We start from the raw sequence: 22,967 nt of genomic DNA, 5'->3' as shown, positions 1-22,967 counted from the left end.
CCTCATTATTTTTTTCAGGGCATGTGTCAGCTGCACACATCTACTGCCGATCTTCTGAACCAGAACATCCAGTCCAAGTGGAGAGGGCCAGGCCTCTCTTGTCCACCTTTGTCCACCCAGTGCCTAGTGCAGGGCCTGTCCAAGGCTGGCACACCAGCAACATCTATTAAGGAAACAAACTGGGTATACAGCAGATATTGGTTGAAAGGAAGAGTCTGTGACTTTGTCTAATTTCCTGTCTTTCTCCCTGCCAATGTATCTTTCTTATGGACAGCATGTTGGTCTTCCTAAAATGCACTTTTGTCCTATTACTTCTTTGTTCAAAAGCCCTAAAGTGCTGCCTGTTTCTCACAGGCTGAGGTCTGAAATCTGGAATCTAGCCTTTGAAATCGTCTACACCTTGACCCCCTTTTCCAAATGCATTTGCAAGTATATTTCCAAATATATTTAGAGAGATATAATTATACACTATATTTACATATACTTGGAATGTATATGTTAAATCTATATATTTGGAGATATAGCTATACATGGAAATATATATATTCCAAACAGATTTGTCCCTATTTCTTGGTGCATTTTCAGCTCTGCCACAACATGAGCTCCCGAAGACAGGCCTGGGCCCACCCCCTCCACCACTGTCTACTGGGTTCCTAGCACAGTGTCTGGCACATGGGAGATCCAGCTTTACTGAATCAATGATGGTCTTACTCCCCACTTGGTAAACACACCGTATGTACTCATATCTTCACACTTTTGCCTTAGACCTTTCTTCTCTCCTCTGACCATCTAAATTGTCTAACCATCCTTTAAGGGCCAGGCCAAGTCCCCTCACAGGAAATAAGTCACCAAACACACTCCAGATAGGGACAGGAGATTCACAGAGTCCCAGAGTTACAGCTGGGCAGTGCCTAAACTACTTTTCCAGGAGGAAATCCTGGCAAAAAGAGCACTGGGAAGTAACCAAGCTCTTCCCTGATTTAAAAAAAGTCCCAATGATTTCAAATATATAGGATTTGTGGCCAGTCTAAGAGCTCTGATTAAAGGACCTTTGTTGTAGTCACACAGAATTCCGCTGATTGGAGGAGTAATGATTCGTATAACCAACTCCTCCTGTTGGGCACTTAGATTATTACCAATGATTGTGGCTATCATGTGCAACCCTGTAATGAACACTGTCAATCACTGGCTTCTTATCAAAGAGTTGTTCTGAACATTACTGGCCAGCCAATCAATCAGAGATACAAAGATGGCTTACATCAGAAACTGTACTGAAGGAGTGAACTGGCAGGCCTCAAATTTGTCTTCAGCAATTTTTAAGAGAGGAAACAATGAGCAGTAGAGAGGCGAGTGATCAGAGGAAAGTCCAAAAACATATGCTTGAATGTGCGCATGGTAGATACGCAAGGAGCAGGTCCTGGAGCACTGCCTGTTCCACAGGATTTCAGCAACCATCCTGGAGGCCTCTAATCCCCACTGTGGGCAGATAACAGCTAGCCTAGTGGGATAAATCAACAGCAAGCAAGTCATTTCTTTACATTTAAGAAGCTGCTTTAAGGATAGAATATTGTTTGGAGCTTTCAGTTATGGTTCATAGATCATTTAGGGGAACATTTTGTAAGCCAGTTCTCTGAGGAAGTGTATTGTGCTTTCCAAAGCTTTATTTTAAGCTGAAATAATCATATTTATGACATAAGAAATCCTGATACAGAAAATATAAGCTGACTTGGCAAAATATTAGGACGTGATGAGTCAGGCTGCAAAAAGACCACCTGTACTATCTTTCCCTGTACCATATTTAACCCAAGCTTCCTGAGGGGTTGGGAGCTCACCTTTGAGGTCCTCAGAGACTGTTATAAAGTACTGCTCATGTGCTGGAAACTCAATAAATATCTGAATAATGAATCCTTCTGTGATTTAAAAACATTCATTAAAGTATAGCCTGAAATATTTTATAAGTCATTTACTTCTTAAGAGCTAAGTACACTAAAGTTTGAGAAGCCATTATCAACTGATGAACAATTAGTAAAGGAAAATAAAGCAATTTTTGAAATGAAGCTGCATTATTTGTTTTCTAAAAAAAATCATAATTGCATGATAGAACTGTAACTACTGTGCAAAATGATCCATTAGGAAACATGAGGACACGTGCAGTGTTTAGGCCAATGAGATCCCTTCATATACTGAACCTCTTTTCTTTTACCATCAGCAGGAATTGCATACTCACAATACAGAAAGATCCTGTTAATTTTTCAGTCTTTTCCTGTTCATTCTTATTAGTTACACATTATCTACATAATGGCACGATGCACCTTATGGTATTTGCTTGAAAATTTTCTTAGTGTTTGTGGTAAGATAGTATCTTATTCCCAGAGGCTAAAAATATGCACAAGTTGATCATACTACGTCATCATTACAAAAGATGAACTCTCACGAAGGCTATGATGAACATGGTACCCCTCAGATGACTTTATGCAAGTATTTGATGTCACAAATATATACTGTGGTTGACAATTATCTTGGAGACAGCTGAGTCACTTTTGTCCTTTCAAAACCTACCAGGTCACTCAAAAATACACTGTGAATTATCCTAAATTTGGGATGAGTCCCTATCATTCCTAAAGTGCCTAAGGGTCATGTCTGCTTGCCTTATTGGACTAAAATATTTTATAACATATGAAACATAAATTTGTCAATTAAATGTAGTATCGTGTTTTTCATAGTTTGCAAAAGCACAGTTAATGATGCAAATAATTTCCTATTTTTCATTCTGAGGGAAAATCATTAATAAAACTGTACTCCTTATTAGAATTGAAATTCAGCAGTAAGAGGGCACCAGCTACCCATAATGGCAAGATATAAATTAGCAGTGAAAAGAACAAGCCAACTGATTATAACGTCTGGATGGAAATGAGTAACTGAATCATTCTTTGTCAAATCAAATAGCATCTTCATAAGTTGTTGCATCATCTCTGTTGATTCAATTTAACTGGAAGATATCAGAACATGACTATGACCTGCACAAGTATCTTCATTTCTCGTGCTCATTAGTATTTGGCCTATGAGTCCTCTCCTTTTATTTTGAAGATGAATTCACCTCTAAAATCGTTTTTTGGTTTCTAATCCTCAACATCATCCCATGTTAAAAAGAAAACTGGCCCCAGGCTGGAATGAAATTATTGGAATTAAGAAACTGGGGCCCCAGTGTTTGGTCAAATCTTTTATCAAAGGAAGAATTCAAGCACTTCTTTTACCAGGCAAGCTGGTAAGTACAAGTTGTCATGGAAACAGGATGTATTCAAAGTATATGAGGAATGACGTTCCTCATCTAACTAGGTGTTCATCTCATCTAAATGGGGAGAAATTGGTGTAGCTGAAATCCATTATATTTCTTTCAAATCTGCATTAAAAACAATCATTTCCTTTATTTTATATAGGAGTACACAGGCACAAAGCCTCACTCTCATAAAATGAAGAATTAAAATTACTTGCAAAAGAATTGGTGCGTAAATAAAAAGACATAAAATGAAAATAGAATCCCATGATATAAATCTATTGATGCACAGTGAAGGGTAGGAGAATGGAAATCAGATAATATAATACCTCCATCTATCATGGGACATATTTTTCTTCAATAGTGTTAGTAACTAGTTTTTCTACAGAATGATCCAGGCCAGAGCAGTTCTCTGCAAGTTGAGGAGACTTGCTAATAGGTGTAATGTCACCACCCTGATAATAGCAGAGCACCCTGTGAATCCACAGATTCCTAACAAAGAAAGGCAATACTGTGCTAAGCAGGTACTTCCCACTCCTCAATAAGGCAACCGTTGAAAAACACATGGCACAAACTAATTTTGTGGGGAGGGTTACAGCATGGAGGGCCCATGAAGTCACAGCTCTACTTAAGAGGCAGCCTGAAGTTCTTTCTGGATCAAAGTAACCTAGGAGAACATCTTTTCATTTTTATTTTTTCAAGTGAAGATCATTTCTCTACCTCCCTCCAAAAAATAAGAAGAAAACATTTTCATGTTTTGCTGGTTCAAATGCTGAGGTTTCAATGAAACTCTTATCCAAGCACTTAAGATAATAATAATTCAAATAAAAATACCAATAGCTCCAAAATCTACAAAGAAATTTTTTAATTCAACAATAAGAAAATGAACACCGTGATTTTAAAATTGGACAAAAGACCTGAGCAAACATCTTGTTGATGATATACAGATGGCAAATAAGCACCATGAAAAGATTATTAATATCATATGTCACTGGAGACTGCAAATTAAAACAATGAGATGCCACTATACACCTATTAGAATGTCTGAATCCTAAAACATTGGCAACACCAAATGCTGGTGAGGATGTGGAGCAACAGGAACTCTCATTCATTGCTAATAAGAATGCAAAATGGTACAGCCACTTTGAAAGACAGTTTGGCAGTTTATTACAAAACTAAACATACTTTTACCATACAATCCAGCAATTATACTCCTTGGTATTTACCCAACTGAGTCGAAAACTTATGTCCACAAAAAAAACCCCACACAGAGATGGTTATGGCAGCTCTATTCATAAATGCCATAACTTGAAAGGAGACTAGATGTCCTTTAGCAGTGAGTAGATCAGTAAACCATGGTACTTCCAGACAATGGAGTATTATTCACTGCTAAAAAGCAATGAGCTATTATGCCACAAAAAGACATTGGGGAAACTTTAATGCATATTACTATGTGAAAGAAGCCAATCTGAAAAGCGACATACTGTATGATTCCAACTAATACAACATTCTAGAAAAGAAAGGCAAAACTATGGAGACAGTTAAAGGATCAGTGGTTGTCAGGGGTTCAGGTGTAGAAGAGGAAGGAATGAATAGGCAGAGCAAAGATTTTTATGAAAATAAAACTATTCTGAATGATACTCTAATGGCAGATACATGTCATTGGACACTCGTCAAAACCCATAGAATGTACAAATCCAAAAGTGAGCCCTAATATAAACTACGGACTCTGGTTGATAATGATGTGTCAATGTAGGCTCCTTGATTATAAAAATGCACCCATCTGGTGTGGGATGTTGATAATGGAGAAGGCTATGCATACGTGAGGATGGGATACATGGAAAACTCCTTGTACCCTCCACTCAATTTTGCTGTGAACCTGAAACTGCTCTACAAAAGAAAGTCTATTAAAGAAAAATATCAACAGCAACAACAGCTACCATTTTGTGAATCCTTAACTATTCTCATCTAATCCACATATCAACTTGATGAGATATTAATAAGTATGATTATCATCTCCCACTTTACACACTGGAGGCTCAAAATGGTTAAATAACATTCCCATCATCACCCAGCAAGAGGTATGGAGTTCAAACCCTAAGTCTGCCTGTGCTCCTAATAGTTGCAACTTTAGGAAACTTTAGGAAACGTTTCACTTCTCCGAAGTCATCTCTATCATCTGGAAAATGAGGTGAGTCTTTGACTTATGAAAATATTCAAGTTATGCCCTAAATGTTCAAAACAGAGCACTGTGGCAGAAGGTGCTTGAATATCTGGTATACAAAACATATGACCACCTACTAAATAAACAATTTAGAACCTGGAAAATATCACAGTTCAACTACAAATTAATAGCTTTCTAATTTTTACCATAAAGTTAGTTGAGTCACCTGCTTTTGGAGAGTGGCTGTTCAAGAGGAATAAACCCTTCGATTCAAGAATCTCCATGAACTCTAATCACAAAAATCATGAAGAAAATCACACCAAGGCAGGGAATAATCCAACTGCTACAGTGCAGAAAAAAAGATACATTATATACAGAGGAACAAAGTAAGAATTAGGCTGGGTGTGGCGGCTCACATCTATAAACCCAGCACTTTGGGAGGCTAAGGCAGGGGGATTGCTTGAGGCCAGGAGTTCAAGACCAGCCTGGGTAGCATAGCGAGAACTCTCATCTCTACCAAAAACACACACACACACACACACACACACAAAACAGATATTTTTTCATAGGAAATGATACAACCAAGATAACAGAACAAACTCTTTAAAGTACTGAAAGAAGAAAAACCTGTCAACCTAGAATTCTATACTCAGTGAAATATCTATTCAAAAATGATGGAGAAGATTCTCTGCCAGGAAGATGGAATAAGATATGCTTTCTCAATTCCTCCCACAAAGTATAGTGAAAAACCCTGAACGTTATATAAAACAAACATAAGAAGACTCTGAAAGAGGCCAAAAGGCAGCATAGCAGTTAGGTTAAGGAACAACACAGCAATAAGTTCCCTGGGTTTTCTTTTTGTCTCATATCTCTTAGACTCAGAGATGGAGAAGCTGGCAACCTGAAAATGCTAATGAGCATAGACTAGAAAAGTCTGGTTTCTCTAGCCAAAGGAGCAGCCTTGCAAGACAGAAAACTCTTAGACATAACTATGCCAGCCAAATGCAACAGAAAAAACTGTGATCCTTCCCCTACCTAAGCCAGCAAGGCCAAGTGAGAAGCTTAGACTTTTACCTTCACCAGGTAGAGTGGATTAAACAACAAGCAATACACAACAGCAAAAAAAAAAAAAAAAACGTGATGCAACAAAATGCTATTTATAAAAACTCACTTCAAATACAACAATGTGGGTAGGTTGAAAGGGAAAAAAATGAAAAAAGAGATATCATGTAACAATAACCCAACAAAGTTAAGAGTAGCTATATTAATAGCAAATAAAGCAGATTTTAGAGTAAAGTTAACCAGAGACAGAAAAGGACATTACATAATTACAAAAGAACCCTCCAGGAAGACATAATGATCCTACATGTGTGCACCAAACAACACAGCCTCAAAATACACGAAGCAAAACTTCACAGACCTGAAAAGAGATAGGCAATAGAAAATTAGAGCTGGGAACTTCAACAGCCCACTCTCAACAATGGATAGAACTGCTAGATAAAACATCAGCAAGGGTATATAAGAAATGAACAACAAAATCAGACAACAGGATCTATTTGTCATATATAGCACCACTTTAGCAGAGCACAATTTTTTTTCAAGAGTTCATGGAATATTCATCATTCTGAACCATAAAACAAAACTTAACAAATGTAAAATAAATCAATACTAGAAAAAGAACCAGAAAATTTCCAAATGCCTGAAAATTAAACAGTATATATATGAGTTAAAAAGGAAGTCTCAAAGAAAATTCAAAGATACATAGACCTGGAATGAAAATGAAAATACAACATATTAAAGCATTCAGATGCAGCTAAAGCACTACTGAGAGGGAAACGTACAGCACTAAATGCTTACATTAGAAAAGAGAAAAGGTCTCAAATCAACAGCTGAAATTCCTACATTAAGGAACTAGGAAAAGACATGCAAAGTAAACCCAAAGCAAGCATAAGGAAGAGAAAAATAAAAAGCAGAAATCAATAAAATCAAAACAGAAAAATAATAGAGAAAATCAATGAAACAAACAAAAAAACCCAGAAATATAGATGTTTTCAGATATGCAAGAGCTGAAAGTATCCACTACCAGGAAATCAACACTATAAGAAATGTCACAGGCTGGGAGTAGTTGCTCATGCCTGTAATCCCAGTACTTTGGGAGACCAAGGCCAGAGGATCACCTAAGGCCATAAGCCCCAGACCAGTATGGGCAACATGGTGAAACCCTGTCTCTACCAAAAAATTAAAAAATCAGCCAGGTGTGGTGGCGCATGGCTGTAGTCCCAGCTACTCAAGAGGCTGAGGTGGAAGGATCACCTGAGCCTGGGAGGTTGAGGCTGCAGTGAGCCATGATGGCACCACTACACTCTAGCCTGGGTGACAGAGTGAGACCCTGTCTGAAAAAAAAAAAAAGAAATGTCATGGGAATTCCTTCAAGAAGAAGGAATATGATGCCAGAAGGGAACGTAGATTTACAGAAAGAAAGAAAGGGCACTGGACATGATAACCACATGGGTAAAACATAAGATAATTTTAGTATTTTTTAAATCTCTTTAAAAAATAATGGACTGTTTAAATAAAAATAATAACAATGTACTATGGACTTTATAACATGAATAAAAGAAAAATCTATGACAATAATAGCACAGAAGTTGGCAGGGAGAAGTGAGAATATGCCACTGTAAATTGTTATACTGTATATGAAGAGGTATAATATCACTTGAAGGTAGACTGTGATAAGTTAAAAATGTACACTGTAAATCCTAAATAAAGCACTAAAATAACAAAGAATTATAGCTAATAATCCAACAAAAGAGATAAAAAGAAATCATAAGTAATATTTAATTAATCTAAAAGAAAGCATAAAAATAGGAAAAAGGAAGCAAAGAGCAGTTAAGACAAATAGAAAACAAAGAGCAAGATGACAGATTTAAATGTTACCATATTAATATTCACATTAAATGTACAGTTTAAATATTCCCAATTGAATTTCAGCCATTATTTGGTTGAATATAAAAGCAAGAACCAACAATAATGCTGCCTACAAGAAATGCACTTTAAATATAAAGGCAATAATAGATTAAAGTAAAGGACAGAGTGTGCATTTTTCTTTCTGCATGTAGTAGACACAAACATTCCATTTAACAGATATTGGCCAGTCATGGTGGCTTCTGCCTGCAATCCCAGCACTTTGGGAGGCCAAGGCAAGTGGATTGCTTGAGTCTAGGAGTTTGCGATCAGCCTGGGCCACATGGCAAAACACTGTCTCCACAAAAAATACAAAAATTAGCCGGGCATGGTGGTGCACACCTGTAGCCACAGCTACTTGGGAAGCTAAGGTGGGAGGATCACCTGAGCCCAGGAGACGGAGGTTACAACGAGCTGAGATCGTGCCACTACACTCCAGCCTGGATGATAGAGCAAGATCCTGTCTCAAAAAACAACAAAACAAAACAACCAAATATTTACTGATCACCTACTATTATCCAGGAATATACGAGAAAACTTGTTAAAGGAACAAAAGAATTGTGAAAATTCATTAAAAACCACACATCCCGGCCAGCCGCAGTGGCTCACACCTGTAATCCCAGCACTATGGGAGACTGAGCTGGGCGGATCATGAGGTCAGGAGATCAAGACCATCCTGGCTTACATGGTAAAACCCCATCTCTACTAAAAAGACAAAAAATTAGCCAGGTGTGGTGGTATTCACCTGTAGTCCCAGCTACTTGGGAGGCTGAGCCAAGAGAATGGCTTGAAACCAGGAGGCTGAAGTTGCAGTGGGTGTGATTGCACCACAGCACTCAAGCCTGGGCAATAGAGTGAGACTCCATCTCAAATAAAATAAAATAAAAACAAAAAAACACATCCATGCACATACACATGCACATGCACACGCACACACACACACACACACACACACACACACATCCTAGAATCCCAGGCATAGATTGTAAGCAAAATTAGAAGTTACATTGATCCTTGGCTTGATATTATGAGCATATCCTACAATGAAATAATTTTTAAAGTAAAAAAAGAAGGTACATTTTGCTAATTCTAATCAAAAGAAAGCTAGAGAGGCTATATTAATATCACACTAAGTAAATTCCAGAGCAAAGAATATTATTTGGAATGAAGAAGGTTGATTAGTAATATAAATGAGTCAATTCATCAAGAGGATATAATCATTCTAAATATTTTTTTACTCCTGATAACAGAGCCCCAAGATACATGAAACAAAAACTGTTAGAAGGGCAGGGAGAAATACAAATCCAGAATTTTAGTCAAGAGATTTCAACACTCATCTCTCAATAATTGCTAGAACAAGCAGACAGAAATTTAGTAAGAATATAAAAGATTTCAACAACACTATCAACCATCTTGACCCAACTGACATTTATAAAACATTTCACCCAACAACCATACAAAACACATTCTTTTCAAGGGTACACGGAAAGTTTACCAAGATAGACCATATTCTGGGTCAAAATGTCTTAATAAACGTAACAGAATTCAAGTCATACAAGTATATTCTCTGATACAGTGGAATTTAATTAGAAATTAATAATAGCAAGATCTCTGGGAGTCCCCCAAATACTTATAAACTAAATAACACACTTCTCTATAACTCATGGATCAAAAAAGAAATCAAAAGGAACATTTAATGAATGAATATAAAAAAACATCTATCAAATTCATGGAATTCTACCAAAACAGTTCTTAGGGGAAAATTTCTAACACAAAAGCCCAAATAAAGATCTCAAATAGATGGACTCAGCTTCTGTGTTAAGAAACTAGAAAATAAAAGCAAATAGGATGCAAATTAAATAGATCAAAGGAGATAATAAATATCGGAGCAGTAACCAATGAAATAGAAAACAGAAAAACAGTAGAGAACATCAATGAAAGCAAAAATCTGGTTATTTGAGACTGAAAAAAATGATAAACTTCTGGCACAACTATTCAGGGAAAAATGTACCAGTATCAGAAATGACACAGAAGATACCAATACTGATTTTATGTTATAGCTATGTAGAAGATAACAAGGGAATGCTATTAACAACTTATGCCAATGAACTTGTAACAGATGAGATGGACAAATTCCTTTAAAGATATAAACCATCAAAATGTACTTGGTAAAATATATAACTTGAACAGCCATATATCTATAAAATAAATGAAATATATAGTTAAAAACCTTCCCCCAAAGAAAACTCCATGCTCAAATAGTTTTACTAGTAAATTCCACCAAACATTAAAGAAAAAAATTCTACATAAACTTTTAAAAAACAATTGAAAAGGAGAGAATACATTCCAAGTCATTCTTTTAGAATGACAAAGCCAGAAAAGGAAAAAAGAAAAACAGCTAGAGATCAATAACCCGGCGCAGTGGCTCAAGCCTGTAATCCCAGCACTTTGGGAGGCCGAGACGGGCAGATCATGAGGTCAGGAGATCGAGATCATTCTGGCAAACATGGTGAAACCCCGTCTCTACTAAAAAAAAAATACAAAAAAAAAAAAAAACTAGCCAGGCGAGGTGGCAGGTGCCTGTAGTCCCAGCTACTCGGGAGGCTGAGGCAGGAGAATGGCATAAACCCGGGAGGCGGAGTTTGCAGTGAGCTGAGATCCGGCCACTGCACTCCAACCTGGGCGACAGAGTGAGACTCCGTCTCAAAAAAAAAAAAAAAAAAAAAAAAAAAATTCAAAACAAAATTTTAGCAAGTATAATACAAGAATATACAAAAAGGATAGTAGTTCATGACCAAGTCATATTTATCTAAGGAATGCAAGGTTGGCTTAATATGTGAAAGTCAATCAATATAATTTTCTATTTAACAAACTAAAAATGTAAATCAGTGTGGTTATCTCAATAGATGTATGGAAAGCATTTGTCAAAATCCAACATTCACTGCTGATTTTAAAACAAGCAAGCAAACAAAAACCTCTCAGTAAAGTAGGAATGGAAGGGAACTTCCTCATCTATAGGCACCTATAAAAATCCACAGCTAACATCATGCTTCATGGTGAAAAACTGAATAAAAAGAAAGCTTTCCTTTTAATATGAGAGAAGAGACCGATAAGGTTAGCTCTTGTCACTTCTATTTAACATTGTATTAAAGGTCTAGCCAGTGCAACAAGGCAAGAAAAATAAATAAAAAAGCATCTAGACTGAAAAAAAGGTAACATTATCTATTCTAGACAAATGCACATCTATGTAGAAAACTTGATGGAATTTTCCCCCAAAAAACTGAAATAAGTGAGTTTAGCAAAGTTTCAAAATATGAAGTCAATATACAAAAATCAATTATATTCTTGTTATGGTAGTAGTGAACAATTAAAAATTTTAAAAATACCATTCATAAAAGTATCAAAAATAAAAAATGTTGACAGATAATTCTGACACCAGATATACAAGAACTACACTGGGAAGTACAAAAGACTGCTAAGAGAAATAAAAGAAGAGCTAAAGAAATGAAGAGATAGGCCGGGCGTGGTGGCTCAAGCCTGTAATCCCAGCACTTTGGGAGGCCGAGACGGGCGGATCACAAGGTCAGGAGATCGAGACCATCCTGGCTAATACGGTGAAACCCCGTCTCTACTAAAAAATAAAAAAAACTAGCCGGGCGAGGTGGTGGGCACCTGTAGTCCCAGCTACTCAGGAGGCTGAGGTGGGAGAATGGCGAAAACCGGGGGGCAGAGCTTGCAGTGAGCTGAGATCCGGCCACTGCACTCCAGCCTGGGCGACAGAGCGAGACTCCGTCTCAAAAAAAAAAAAAAAAAAAGAAATGAAGAGATATACCTTGTTTTTGTAGAGGAAGATGCAGTATTGTTAAGACATCAATTCTCCCCAAACTGATCTAGACATAACCCCAATTCATATCCCAGTAGGCCTTATCGTAGAATTAGATAACTTGATTCTAAAACACATATCTATATGCTCATGAATGAGACCAGCCAAAACAACTAGAAAAAGAAGACCAATTTGGAAGAATAATGCTTCCTGATTTTAAGGCTTATTATAAAGCCACAATAATGAATACAGTGTGACATCAAGATAGACAGACACATAAATTCAACAGAATAAAGAGTCCATGAAGAGACCCACATGTATATGAACAATTTGTTTTTGACAAAGGTGCAATAAGTTTTCCAACAAGGGGTGCTGGAACAGTTGAAGAACCATATATTAAAAAAATGAATTTCAATCCATTGAAATTCAATCCACCTCATACCATTTACAATATTAATCTGGAACATAAAACTAACTATAAAAAACCTAAAATCATAAAACTTCTAGAAGAAAACATAGGAGAAAATTTTCATGACCATGGTTTAGGCAAGAATTTCTCAGATGTGACCTAAAAGCATCATTCATAAAATAATTCAAATTGATAAACTGAACTTCATCAAAATTAAAATCTCTGCTCTTCAAAAGACACTATTAAAAGAATAAAAAGACAAGCCACAAACCAGGGGCAAATGGGATTTCCAAATCTTATATCTCAAAAAGAACTTCTTTCCAGGATGCATAAAGAACTCCCAAAAGTCAGTAATAAGAAAAATAAATGATTTATTGAAAAAATATGGCAGGTTCATCAGCAAAGAAGATAGGTGGATGGCAAATAAGCACATGAAAAAATGTCCAAAATCATTGGTCATAATTGCCAAACCAGTAGAATTCTATTCCCAGCCAAACTATCAAGTATGAAGAAAGTAAAGTAAGAGCATTTTCAGATATGTAAAAAGTCTTAAAATATTCATCTCTCACTGGGCACGGTGGCTCATGCCTGTAATCCCAGCCCTTTGGGAGGCCAACGAGGGTGGATCACAACGTCAGGGGTTTGAGGCCAGCCTGACAAACATGGTGAAACCCCATCTGTACTAAAAGTAGAAAAATTAGTTGGTCATGGTGTCATGCACCTGTAGTCCCAGCTACTCAGGAGGCTGAGGCAGGAGAACCACCTGAACCCGAGAGGTGGAGGTTGCAGTGAGCCGAGATTGCGCCACTGCACTCTGGTCTCGGTGACAGAGCGAGACTCCATCTCAAAAAAATAAAATAAAATAAAAAATAAAAAATTTATGTCCAAAGCAGCTTTCTCAGGAAGCTACTGATGTATGTACACCACTTGAAATGAAACAAAAGAATAAAACGAGAAAGAGAAAGATGTGGGTTCATTCCAGGAAACAGGAAGTCTCACAGGGAGAGAAGAGAAGAGCATGCTTTGGAAGCTGTGCAGGGAGCTGTCCAGACCAGATGAAGTAAGAGAATGAAGGAAGGGTGGTAGCAGGGGTTTTTCTGAGAAATGCAGCTGTTTATCCCAAATGTTTGAGATATGGAAATCAGACCTCTGCAAGTTCACATGGGAGTCTAAGGAGAATCGAGTCCAAGTCTTACTTTTTATATGATTTGTTTTATCATAAAAATCTGTCTGCCTTATCTCTAAGATTTATTTTTACAGATGCTCTCCTCAACAACTGTTACAATTCTGCAAATGAAAGAGTATCTACCTCATCTAAATAAAAACCCAATGCAAAGCTTGGTGCTGGTGGCATAGGAAGAATTTTGCGTGTGAGAGGTGGGAGGTGTATGCATATAGAGGGTGGCATTTAAAAGAGCCAAACATTCATATTTTATTACAAGGAAGCCATTGCATAATAGGTAAACTAGCAATTCAAGAAACAGTAGGTACATCCTTAAAGATGTGTCTTACAGGCCCCTGTTCCATAGTTCAGAACATTTTATATGGATGTACCCCGAAAATCTCCACCTTATAAAGTATATTCACTGTAATTCTCTAGAGTAGAAAGTATCAATAATCGACGCACTATTTGATTTTCGATCAAATAAGAGAGAAAGGAGATGAAGGCAAGGATTATAGCAGTAGTAGCTCTGATATACAATATTTATACCATGATTCCATGCACATGAAAAGAATGCTTAAGGAATAGGTTTGATCCTGTTATGTTTGGCACTCCCAGTAGCACCCTAGTCCTGGTAGCTGCACTGAGTCTGTCAATGCAAAATTTAGGATCACAACATGACTTAACCACTAGAGGGAGTTTAAACAGCTAGTAAATATAATGCAAAAGAGAGGGGCCACATTTTTTAAAAAGGCCTTTTCTCACTTGGAGCCGTTGCTATGACTTGCTTAGAAAACCATTATAGAAATATCAATAATGGCATTTTAAATAGTGATAACATATTAGTGTAGACTCCTTGTTTCTTTTCAATATTGAAAGTGTTTATTTTCAGGTGGTTAAAATACTGCCACCTATGCTGTTAGTATAATGGTTTTCCTCAATTCTGTACTAGCAGATACAACCCCAGTTTAACACTTCTTTCATCCCGATAGGTTTTCCTTCAATTATGTATTAGTTGTCAAAGCTCTCTGTACATATTTATTAAGAATTCAGCCGGGCGCGGTGGCTCACGCCTGTAATCCCAGCACTTTGGGAGGCCAAGGCGGGTGGATCACAAGGTCAGGAGCTCGAGACCATCCTGGCTAACACGGTGAAACCCTGTCTCTACTAAAATATACAAAAACTTAGCCAGGCGTGGTGGCGGGCACCTGTAGTCCCAGCTACTCGGGAGGCTGAGGCAGGAGAATGGCGTGAACCCGGGAGGCGGAGCTTGCAGTGAGCTGAGATCACGCCACTGCACTCCAGCCTGGGCGACAGAGCGAGACTCTGTCTCAAGGAAGAAAAAAAAAAAAAGAATTCAGGCTTTCAGTCCAGACAGACTGGAATTTTACCTTGCTCTTCTACTTTGTGCCATGTGACCACAGACTATGGTTAACTGCTTTAAAACTCAAGGCTCCTCATCTGTAAAACTGGGGTAGGGGATTCTGTAGGAGTAAATTAGTAATCATATATCCAAAATAGCTTAGTGCATTTTTTGATCTAAAAAATGACAGCTTTTCCAGAGGCTATGCTGCAATATAAAGCTATTGATTAAATAAAACTTTCTTAGTCTCTCTTCCCAGGTTTACCTAAACAAAGCCCCAAAAGCACATAAATGCTAAGGCCCACCAAAGGGGGCAATCCTTGTGCACATGATCATATGGCAAGGCATGACTTATTTCTGTGGCCAGCCTCAGGTAAGAGCACAAGAAATCACACCTGAAGAATCTGCACTCACTCAGAAAGCTAGGAGTTCATATTACTTGCCAGGAGTTCATAACTAGGAGTTCATAACTAGGAGTTCATGTTACTTGCCAGGTTCCTATCCATCTTTTAATAAAGACACCTCCGAAGGTCACAGAGGTGACCTTACTTTCATATGAATTTTTTTTATAATTCTGTTTTCTTAGGATATCCAGAGTTGTGGAACTATCACTATTACCTCAATTTAGAACATTTTCATCACCCCCAAAAAACTCTGGACCCATTAGCGGACACTCTCCAATCCTTCCCCCAGTTCCCAGCAACTACTAACCAACTCTCTATCACTATGGATTTACCCGTTCTGGGCCTTTCATATAAATGGATCTGTACAATACATGGTCTTTTGTGTTTGGCTTCTTTCATTGAGGACAGTGTTTTTAAGGTTCATCTATGTTGGAGCATCACGTACCAGTACTTGCTATTATGAGTGAATAGCATTCCACTGTAGGGATATATGACATTTTATTTATCCATCCATTCATTCATGGACCTTTGTGTTGCTCTCTCCTTTTGATTATTAGGAATGATGCTGTTATGAACATTTACATATGAGTTTTCATGTGGACATGTTTTCATTTCTCTTGGGTAAATGCCTAGGTGTGAAATGGCTAGGTCATAAGGTAACTCTATGTTTAACTTTTTGAGGAGTTGCCAAATGATTTTCCAAAGCAGCTATATCACTTTCCATTCCCAACAGCATCATCTGAGGGTTCCAATTCCTCCATGTCATCACCAACACCTGTTACCGTCTACATTTTTGTAATAGCCACCACAGTAGATATGAAGTGGTATCTCAGATGGTTTGAATCGCATTGTCCTATTGACTAATGATGCAAAGTATCTTTCCATGTGCTTACTGGCCATTTACATATCTTTTTAGAGAAATGCGTATTTAAAGTCTTTGCCCATTTTTAAAACTGGGTTGTCTTTTTTGAGTTATGAGTTCTTTATATATTCTGGATACAAGTCCCCCATCAGACACAGTATCTGACGACATTTTCTCCCATTCTGAAGGCGGGCCTTTCATTTTCTTGATGGTGTCTATTGAAGCACAAACTTTAAAAATTTTAATGAAATCGAATTTATGTATTTTTTTCTTTTGTCACCTGTCCTTTTGGGAACATATCCAAGAAACTACTTCCTAATGTAAAGTCATGAACATTTACTCCTATATTTTCTTCTTTTTTTTTTTTTTGAGACGGAGTCTCACTCTGTCGCCCGGGCTGGAGTGCAGTGGCGGGATCTCAGCTCACTGCAAGCTCCGCCTCCCGGGTTCACGCCATTCTCCTGCCTCAGCCTCCCGAGTAGCTGGGACTACAGGCGCCTGCCACCTCGCCTGGCTACTTTTTTGTATTTTTTAGTAGAGATGGGGTTTCAGTGTTAGCCAGGATGGTCTCAATCTCCTGACCTCGTGATCCGCCCATCTCGGCCTCCCAAAGTGCTGGGATTACAGACTTGAGCCACTGCGCCCGGCCTCCTATATTTTCTTCTAAGAGTTGTTATAGTTTTAGCCCTGACTGTTAGGTCTATCATTCATTTTGAATTTTTTTAAATATATGGTGTGGGGTTGGGGCGCAACTTCATTCTCTTGCATGTGGAGAAAGAAAACCAACTGTTAAAGAGTTTCCACTAAACATATTTTGCTTAAATGAAGTGTGACAATATGCTATACATATACACATAAAGATATTCAGTTATTCATTCAACAAACACAGACAGCAAGCACAATATTTTGAGATATGCAGTGATAATTTTTCTTCCTCTATTTTTCCCTTTCCTTCCCAACATTCAAGTGGATAGCAGGCTCTGAGCTTCCTTGACTAGAAGAGGTTTATGGCAAGGTGGCTTCCTGGCTTTTGTTTTTTCCAAACACCTGAATTTGGGGAACACAGCTTTCCAGGGAAATTGATTCCAGTTGACCCTTGAACAACATGGGTTTGAACTGCATGGGTTGGTTTACATGTGATTTTTTTTTTCAATCAAAATAGGATGGAAAATACAGTATTTGAGAGATGTGAAACCTGCACATATGAAGAGCTGACTTCTCATATATGTAGGTTCTGCAGGGCTGGCTATGGGACTTGAGTATACATGGATTCGGGTGCACACCGAGGCCCTGGAATGAATTCCCTGTTTATACTGAGGAATGACTGCAATTACATTGTCCAGAAGAACAAGGAAGAACTAGGTTTACACCCTCTTCCAGAATAGATAGGGAGTCCTTGGAGATGAAGGTAGGAGAAGACAAGAAAAGGGTACTCAGAGAGAGGGGAGCTGCACCCAGTTTCTCAGACATACTGCTGAGAAGAATGCCTGTGGATGCATCTAATATCAAATGCATCCTCAGCCCAGATTCTCACACCACAAATATGGCACAAGGCAGCTAAGAGTCACCAAACCACAATGGCTTGGAAGAACAGGAACAATATGCCAACAACTGATGAAATATCAGAAGGGATACCCACCACACACATGCATGCACTATCCTGAATGACCATATACCAGGCAATTTAGGCACTTGCCTGAAACTACAGTATATTCCGAGAAAGCAAGGACCCATGATGAAACTCAAGATGCACTAAGGCTACCTTTTTTTCCCCACCAGCAAGACAAAATGGCAACACAGAGTCAGAAATTAGATTTCTAGAAAGCAGCTGCACTTTTTGCACTCTTGATTATACAGACTGACACTCATACATGCCACATATATATTGAGAACCTACTGTATACAGGGCATCCTGCTGGGTTAAGCTGAGGTGGGAAATACAAAAGTCAATTAAATCATGGTTAGCCAAGACATTTACAGAGTTAGGTAAGAACAAATATGCATAAGTGTAGTTAACCATTTATTGCACATGACCTGTGTGCACACCTTGTGCTACACTCTTTGTAAATGAATCTCATTTGAGTCTTCCCACAATGGGCTTTTGATATTCAGATGTTCAGAGTAGGCAAGAGACTTGCCCAATGAACCAAAGTCTAGGCTCTTTACAGTTAGGTACAATCTGGTTCATGTACCACTACCACCAATGCACAGGTAGTCACTGGTGGAACTCGAACATGAACCAGAGTGGTCCTCACCACAAGGCCCATTTTCATCATCAAAGTTATGACTTCGTCCCATGAAGAGGTCAACTTGAGTGCTGCCCTTTGATAATCCAACACCCACTGGGCCTAGATTTTGGTTCATTTTTTCTAAGAGTTGGGATGGAGTTAAGTCATACCAACCTTCTCTAACTTGGTGTTTAATGTACCTATTGGCAGATGACTGGCCAGAAGCCTGAGGTTAAACAGGATACACTGGCCAGACTGGACCTCATGATTGGGGATACTTGACTGTATCTACCAAAGGGTGCCAACCAGTTTCTCTGAACAGTCAGGATTTCTAGTACCAATCACACCATCTATATGTACATCAAAGAAGGGACATAAATGGTTTGGAGAGTGGGGGTGGGAAATACTTATGTTTCTATGTCCAAAAGGAACAATTTGATTATATAAGAATAATGGAAATTTTCTTATAGGAAAAAATCTCGTAGAGCTGTTTTGCTTTGAGATGAAGGCATGCAATTTGGTGCCTAAGAAGGTATTTAAAATTCTTGCCTGCAGCTTCCTAGAAACAGTAAAAGGAAAATACATTGATCCTGGCCAATGAAATGTTACTAGTTTTTCCTTAAGTATTAATCTACTGAACAAATGTTGATAATGACAGAAGTAGGCATATAAATGCTGCGAGAGAACCATGATTTATATATTTTCTACTGCTGCTTCTGCCATTTGAGCCTGGGAAAATGACTAAACCAAATCTGAAGAGCAGCATTTTCAACCGTAGATAGAAACAGAAAACACAGAAAATTTTAAATTATAAGGAACTAATACTGTCTCTTCTTTTGTGTCCTTTTCTGAAAAATAAATCTCTCCCCATTTGGGAGACATAACCATTTAACTTCCATTTCCTTATACCAAAACTCAACTTCAGAGCCCAGGACTCTCAGAAATCATTTGGTGCAATGTCCCATTTCATATACGGGCACATTTGAGATTCCAAGAGGTTAAGTGACTTGTCGAACATCATGTGCTCATTAGAACAAAAAATATGAAGATTTTAAGTGGAAGGTAGTGACCTAGGAGTGGGAGGGCCTGGGTTCTCCCTCCCACTCAGCTATTCATGAGCCTCTCTGTTAGTAAAATTCAAGTATTAAGATTAGATCCCTCTTGAAAGGGGTTATAATTCTGTGCACGGGAGCTTCAGTAGTTTGTGTATGTTAGTTTACTGCTTTTATAAACTCAAAAGCCTTCTTCACAGTTACAACGAAGAGGCAGTGTTTGTGGAGATCACGAGGATGGATTCTAAACACAGAGTTCTTCGGCTGGGTGTGGTGGCTCACACCTGTAATCCCAGCACTTTGGGAGGCTGAGGTGGGAGGATCACTTGAGCCCAGGAGTTCTAGACCAGCCTGGGCAACATAGGGAGACCCCATCTCTACAAATTTTTTTTTTCTTTTTTTGAGACAGAGTCTCGCTCTGTCGCTCAAGCTGAAGTGCGATGGCACGATCTCGGCTCACTGCAAGCTCCGCCTCCCGGGTTCATGCCATTCTCCTGCCTCAGCCTTCCAAGTAGCTGGGACTAGAGGCGCCCGCCACCATGTCCTGGCTAATTTTTTGTTTTTTAATAGAGACGGGGGTTTCACTGTGTTAGCCAGGATAGTCTTGATCTCCTAACCTCGTGATCCGCCCGCCTTGGCCTCCCAAAGTGCTGGGATTACAGGTGTGAGCCACGGCACCCAGCCTCTACAAATAATTTTTTAAAATTAGCGGGGCATGGTGGTATAAGCCTGTGGTCCCAGCTACTCAGGAGTCTGAGGTAGGAGGACTACCTGAGCCTGGGAGGTTGAGGCTGCAGTGAGCCATGATGATGCCACTGACTCCAGTCTAGGTGACAGAGTGAGACCCTGTCTCAAAATAAAAAAATAAATAAAATTAAGTCAGACTTCCAGCTCTTACATTTACTTTCAAGTAAGTGTAAAGTGTAAGTGGTGAAAGCCTGAACAAATTAACTCCCCTGTGCCTCCTCTGCAAAATGAAGATAGTAACAGTACATACTACATCTGGCCATTATAATGATTACATTAAATAACACATGTCGAGAATTTAGCACAATGCTTGGCACATAGCAAATGCTCTGTAAAAGGTGGCTGCCATCAGTATTACCATAAAGCAACCAGAGTTGGTGAATTTGTGTGGGTTATTAAGAAGGCATTCCCTCTTCTAGGCAGAGGCAGCCCAAGCGCTAAGGGCCACAGCAAGGCAGGATCCAATTCTCTACAGCTGTGGGTCTAACTTTCAAGAAATAAGAAATCATTTCCTACCCTCCCTTGCTCAGTGCTCACTCTCAAATGATAGCCAATGATATGTTTAAGCGTTTGTTTATAATGTAGGGCTTCTAGAAAGCTCTTCTTTGGAGAGGCCTACTTAGATGGCTGGAATATTTCTGCTCTTTCCTTCTCTTCTTTCTGAGTGAAATGAAGAAATGATGGTTGGGGTGTCGGCAGGCTACTGTGATCACGAGGGAAGGGCTAAAAGACTTTCAGAGATTCAGTTCTTGAGCCAATAAATCAATATCAGCAACCACTGACCTCCAGACTTCTTCTTTCATGAGGAAAATAAACTCATGTACACGTTTTTTGCTACTAATATCAAACTGCAATTCCTAACCCATACACCCTCCAAAATCTATTTTCTATCAACATACATTTACAGATGTGCCTGGTCAGCCACTTGCTGCTGGCTACTTAGGAGTCCCAAGTCAGGTGCTCAATAGCTGATTTTCTTGAAAAATCACTTAGATTAAAAAAAAAAAAAAATCCAAACTGTCCCCAAGGGCTTTACTATTCAAAGTAAGGTCAGCAGACCAACAGCATTAGTCTCACCCAGGAGCTTGTTAGAAATGCAGAACCTCTGGCCCCATTCCAGAACTACTAAATCAGAATCTTCATTTTAACAGGTCCCCAGTGATTTCCGCACATAGTAAAGTTTGAGGCTCTGTACTAGGTTTACCGGCTCTGCTCTCTCATCCCTCCTAAACACTGCTGCCAGAATAATGTTCCTGGAGCACACCCAGTCATATTGCTTCCCTTCTCAAAAGCTTTCAAGGGCTCCTGACTGCCTGCAGACTAAAGTTTTGACTCCTCAGCCTGATCATTAAGGCCCTCTATGATCTTGCACTATCCTGAAAATGCCCATTAAGGTGCCTGCCTTGCACGTAATCAGTAGGCAATAAATAATTTTCCACACAGAAGAAAAAAAATATGAGTGTGGGTGAGAAACAACGCGTTGCCTAATTCTGGCTTTACCATGCTAAGCACTGGGGACACAGTGGTACCAAAAACGAGGCATGATCCCTTGCCTTCAAAGAACTTAGAGACTAGTTAGAAGAGCATGATTTTTAAAAAGAAATGAAAGTATATAATGACAAATTATAAGTGCTAAGAAGGAAATGACTAGAGGGCAGGGATACAGAACAAGACAGAGTGGTCAGAAGGAGGCCCTAAGGAGAGGAAGCCTGTTGTGGGGTTGGTCCAGGCAGAGGCACCAGCACGTGCAAGGTCCTGCGAGACAAATGCAGTGTGTCTGAGAATCACAACAGGGGCTGCCCTTTCAGGCTTACCCAGAAAATAGATATCCTGGGAGGAAGGTGGCATAGGGTTCACCTTCCAAGACACTTAAAGATGAAATGCTGCATTTCTTTTCCCTGATATAGGTCCTTCACCGGGATCACTGATGAGTTAGCGAGTAGGGGATGCTGCAGAGTCGCTGTGAGTCCAGCACTGGAAATCATACCAAGCGAAATTTGAATCCCAGCTCTGCCACTTCCTGGCTCTCAACTCCCTTGACCTCCAAGCCTCTGCTTCCTGAGGTACAAAGTGGGGTTAAAGATGGAACCAACTTCGTTATTACTGTTGAGGGAGATAATGCTTGCCAAGCTCCCCAGCACACCGCCACCCACATCAGTGCGCACCTGAGTATCAGAGGTTTTAGGACTACGATGACTATTACTATCGTAAATTACTTCTAGCCTTCGGGCAGAAGGCTCATTCCAGATATTCCTGTCCCCTCTGAGGCCTCCCGACCCTGCCAGCCCAGGCAACCTCCCCTGCGCACGGCTACCGTGACCCCAGGGCGGGCGCCGCCGCCGGACCCCCGTTACCTGGGGCCAAACGCGACTTGTCGCCACCTTGCGTCCTGGGCCCTGCCTCCCTCCCGGCCGCCTCCCGACCCCGCGGCTGCTGCGGCGGCGCCCCCAGCCCAGCCGGGCCCAGGCGGTGCGGGATGCCTCGGCGGGGCTGGCGGCGGCGGCCGCGCTGCGCG

The 22,967-nt window shown here is 39.4% G+C and overlaps 1 protein-coding gene across 4 annotated transcripts in view; it reads right to left on the bottom strand.

Moving 5' to 3' along the window:
• The window catches only part of EIF4E3 (eukaryotic translation initiation factor 4E family member 3), a 76,824-nt gene that overhangs the window by 52,385 nt on the left and 1,472 nt on the right, over positions 1-22,967 (bottom strand). The window contains exon 1 of one of the 4 annotated variants that reach the window (XM_023200057.1): positions 22,807-22,967. The exons of 2 other annotated variants lie outside the window; for them this stretch is intronic. The gene's annotated coding sequence lies outside the window, so the exon portion shown is untranslated. The remainder of the gene's footprint in view (positions 1-22,806) is intronic. One more of the 4 variants, XM_023200064.2, reaches the window with a different exon arrangement.

Source organism: Piliocolobus tephrosceles, chromosome 2 (genome assembly GCF_002776525.5).
Source record: "Piliocolobus tephrosceles isolate RC106 chromosome 2, ASM277652v3, whole genome shotgun sequence".
Taxonomy (NCBI): domain Eukaryota; kingdom Metazoa; phylum Chordata; class Mammalia; order Primates; family Cercopithecidae; genus Piliocolobus; species Piliocolobus tephrosceles.
Note: the sequence above shows the minus strand (reverse complement) of the source record. Positions and strands in the feature narration are given on the sequence as shown.